Genomic DNA, 5,002 nt, shown 5'->3' on the forward strand with positions numbered 1-5,002 from the left:
TAGGTATGTACATTAGGGTGGTAAAAAAGTACAGTCGCAATTTTAATGCTCTCACCAACTATGATTGTTCAATATCGAAAAAATATACCACTGTTTTTTTTTTGTTGAAATAAAAAAATATTTAGAGGTCACACAAAGCGCTCAAAGTTTTCCATGTATTTTATATGGGGAAAACAAGTTTTCGTGGAAATGCTATAGGATAATTGAAAATCATTCTTCTCTTTACTCAAGTAGCACACTGGTGTAAAACTTGTTGTAAATTTGTGATTTTTGGTACGATTAATAAAAATTATGCCACAATTCCTAAATTTACACAAAAATATACGCTGTGTGCTAGGTGAGTAGGAGACTTCCGATAATAATAAATAATTGCTTATTTAACCATTTCTTTATATAAACTATTTTTTATAGGTCAACCAAAAATCCCAAAAAAAATGCAACGGGGTCGCCCCATAAAAGTAAGTATTAAAAATATAATAACCAATTGGGTATTATTATTGGAAGCCTCCTGAAGAGAATAGAGTTTCCCTTCAAAAATATTGATTTTCAAGAATTCTATACCATTTATTTGAAAAAATGTTTTTTTCCCCATATAAAATGCATCTAAAGCTTTCAGCGCTTTGAGCGATGAGCGGGGTAATTTTTTTCAGACATAGAAAAATCCTAGGGGGTAACAGCATTAAAATTCGGACTTAAATTTTTTCCCACATGCATTTTTGGACCACCTTATGTACATACATACTTATGTCTGACCGTCCAGTCATAATGTTTTTTCTCAATTTCGAAGCATCTGCGTGGATTACTTACCATCTTAAGCTCCATTCTTACTCTGCGTCGATCGGTGTTACATTTCAAGATGCTTACGTATGTATGTATGTACATTAGGCATAAGACTTTTTTCTAAAATTAAATATTTATACCTATGCCGGGAGGATGAGGAATTATGAAAACTAGGAATGGCAGCGGTTAATCCTTTCATTAAATGAATCCATTATTTTTGTCCAATTTACGATTTAATTGTATGGAAGTTTTGTAAAAATATTTTTAAGAAATAGGTGTATATCATTATACAAGTATTTAAAGGTAAAACCGTTCGCTCATTTCGTAGCCCATGATTTAGTTTTTGAGGGTTGTTTACTTTATAAAATTTAAATTTTCGGAGCAACTCAAATACCAAATAAAAAAAAAAAAAAATAAAAAAGTTATTGAACTAAAACTAGTGGAAACTTGCAAGTGAACAGTAGTTGCACTATTTTGACATTCCTGCTGTAAACATTTTACAATTTATAAAACTCCTTGCTTTACACACAAGCGCTTCCACAATCAAGTACACCACTAATATTTTGGTTTCCACATTTATTCTTGATCTTCTGCTAGTAAAAATTGCAGCTCTCCCAGCCGACGAGAAACGCAACCGCTTAACAACAAAACGCCTTTCAAAAATTTTGTTTTGCAAACTTGGTGAAATAATAAATACATAACAACAAAACGCTTAATAAAACTTTTGTTTTTGCAAACTTGGTTAAATGTTGTTTAATTTTATTTACGGCTTATTAACAAGAGAATTAAAACTTTTGTAAGGAAAAGTGTTTTTGTATATACCCACTATAAAAAAGTGCCTTTAAAAATACGATTCATCGATTATTTTTCAATAATTGCAATTAACTGCGATTCGTTTTGGCTTGTGATTAATTAATCGATTATACAATTTTTCTCTTTGCCATCCCTAATGAAAACCCAACAAAAATAACTTTTTTTTTGTCAAAATTTCATAAAAAAGTTTCTCAGGGAACGGCGAGAAAAAAAATTGCACCTCAACGAACTTCGACTGAAGTCAAAAATTGGTTGCGTTATTTTTTGTTAATCTGTTGACCTGGAATTTTCCAGATGTATGCTTTTTCAGTACCACATAGTATATAGAAAACTCTAAGTAAACCGAATAAAACAAATTTAAACCCATTTTTGATCGCAGTCATGATATTACATATGTATATACATACGCTCAGGGCCACGCACACCTTACCACATTTTTTTTTAAATTTTGTATTATTATGTATGTATGTATATATGTTTTATTTCCAGTAAAATTTGTTTCTTCCTCGGAGTTTCCTTTTTGTATAAAATTTTGTCAGGAATTTTATTTTTATAAATTTTTCATCATTCCCATCACTTTCTCACAAGTTTATTAAATAAAAAAGTCATATGCCTAATCTATGCACCTATAGGGTATATGTATATGTATATGACTACGCACATATGTATGTATATATGAACATTTACACATACTCGTTTATCATCAACTTCATTGGAGTTTTTTCCTCTGTGTATATTGCCATACAATTCTTCACCGTTCAATTCTACATACTACCCGCTACTGGAGATTTAAAGTTGTTGCAACCGGCTATTTCATGGACGTTAATTTAGATTATTGCAGCGTGCATCGTTGTATTTCTTTAAGTCAAGTCGTATAGGTTCTTATGTTTTGTGTGCGAATGTGCGTTCAGCATCATCCACTTTAAGTGCTTTCAAAGAGATAGGCGCTGATTCGTTTTGACAAATTGTTCTGCTGGCAAAATATCAGTGGGTGCACTGATGCAAACTGATCTAGTACTGACCTTGGTCGCTAAAAATATTCATGCAGAGGTCACTGTTGCTCTGTGAGGATTTATGTAGATACAGTTCTAGGCAGAATTTAGTATGCACATATATGTAGGGGATGTAGAGCTAAGTGGTTACAGAAAAAATGTGTGCTTTATATGCCCAGAAATATAAGACCAACACTTTGTTGTTTTGGATTTTCTTTATTTGATTTGATAATACATAGACATCATAGTTGTATCTTCAACAATTTTATTTCCCACCTAACACATAGAAAAAGTTTAAGCGGCAAAATATTGTTATTTTTATTTTATTATTAACATCAGTTCGTATCCTAAATCGTGCAGGGGGAATCTATATATGTATATACGAGTATTAATACGCTAACATATATTTTGTCACCGATCGTTTGGCCAAGAGTACCATTGTAAAAGGTTTTTTTTTTGTGGATGAGGGGTGGTCTCATTGTTTCAAAATTATTTAAAATTTGCGTCCAAAAGCTTCGTTAAAAATTTCCGTATTTGTGTATAGTTGTTGTTGCCCCCTGTTCCACCTGTTCAATTTGGGTTGTTTTAGCATTTTTTTGCAAAGTTGAAGATACAGACGAAAATAAAACAATGAGAAATACATAAGAATTAGGGTAACTGAAAGGGTAAACAAATTTATTGAAAATTTTCGACAGGAATCGAAATAGATTCGGTCATAAAAATTCAGTTATCGAAAGTTATCAAGTTACCAAAATTTATCGAATCATCGAAGTTTATAGTTATCGAAATTTGATCGAGTTATCCATCTTGATTGAGTTATCGCAATGTATCGAATTATTCAAGGAATTATCATTATTTAAAGAGTTAACGAATGCAGTTATCGTAATTCATCGAGTTGTTTGAAGTTATAAAGTTTTCGATACCTATCGTTTTACTGAAAATTGTCGATTTATCGAATCGAAGGTTTTGTAATTTTCAAAATGTATCGAGTTATCGAAATTTCTATATTATAAAGGTATATCGAGTTATCATTGCTTATCGAGTTTATTGTGTTACCAGAGTATAACGAGTTATGGAAATTTGTTGATAGCTTTCGAAAATCATGGAGCTATCAAAATTAACCGAGTCATCGAAATTTATAGAGGTTCCAAAGTTGATAGAGTTATCGATTTATATCGATATATTTAAATTTTTGAGTTAACGAATTTTATCGAACCCTAAAAATGAACAGTTATCGATAATTATCGAAATTAGTGGTATTATCGAATCTTGTTAAGTCAGGCTTTTAGAAATTTAGCGACAAACCGGAATGTATCGGATCAACTAGAAGCCCTGCCGAAGGCCTTCAAAGAAATAAGAAATTGTAGTCGCGTTTTAGTTTGGAACTAGGAAATTCTCCGGTAAGTAATTTTGTACCTTATAAGTTAAAAGACGTAGTAATTTTGAAAATCTCTCCAAGGATCTTAAAAACTAGAAAACGGTAGAATTTCGACAGTAACTGACACTCCTAGTATAAAGAAATATCCCAGCCTGAAACCAGTTGCCACCAAGTTGAGTGGCATCAAGGCGGCGTTAAGCCTTTAGGGGGCAGCTGTGTCTGGGAGACCTAATATGCCACGAGCTAAGGGCTGAATTCCAGCAGAAGTGTCAAAGTTGGAAAGGATTTCTACGTTCATACAACTTAGCGACGAATGGCGTCTCAACTTATATGCATGTCCGATACCGCGAAAAATTCTGAGAACGATAAGCGTTCAGTATTTGCGTACGTTGTTTCGGTCTTCAGCTGCGGGAAACCGTATCAAAGGACTAGTTTCTGGTATCGGAGTCAAAAGAGACGGTTTGTGGATGTTATGGATTATGATTGTGTAGCAGATTCTGAAAATTTATGTGCACCGCTGTATGCAGCCTTGGCTAAATTTTCTATGTACCATAGGGACAAGGCTGCGGGTATCATTCCAGCCCACGGACCTTGGGTGCGATTTGTCGTTTACTCAAATTCATTTAAATCCCAAAAAACAGGTACAAGTATATGTACCTAATAAATAAATAACAAAATTAATTCACATATTGCAGAATTTGCTTTGAATGCTGGTGCAACCACCGGTCAGTTTACCACCAGTGCGCACAAACTGGCTTCATTTTTAGTCAAGTCCACTTTTAATACTGGTTCACCGTCATTCTGCAGCTTGCCCATTGCGAAGCTAGCTGACCTTGGGCTAAGAATTTATTCACTCCTTCACTTCTGCAATATTTATTAACTTTATTTAATTGCTCGCATGTTTACGAATAAGTGCTATATTTAACTTAATAAAGCAACTATGCTAGAAACGTACATAATACGTACATGTACATATGTATGTACATAGTATGTATGTATGTGTTCTTAAGTGTTGCAAAATGGCGAACATTTTTAAAAA

General features: G+C 33.0%; 1 protein-coding gene across 3 annotated transcripts in view; it reads right to left on the minus strand.

The window, feature by feature from the left end:
• Positions 1 to 5,002, minus strand: part of LOC118745917 (chitin synthase chs-2) — a 32,980-nt gene that overhangs the window by 14,694 nt on the left and 13,284 nt on the right. The window lies entirely within an intron of this gene.

This window comes from Rhagoletis pomonella, unplaced genomic scaffold (genome assembly GCF_013731165.1).
Source record: "Rhagoletis pomonella isolate Grant_MI unplaced genomic scaffold, Rhpom_1.0 Rhpom_scaffold_00001, whole genome shotgun sequence".
Classification (NCBI taxonomy): Eukaryota; Metazoa; Arthropoda; class Insecta; order Diptera; family Tephritidae; genus Rhagoletis; species Rhagoletis pomonella.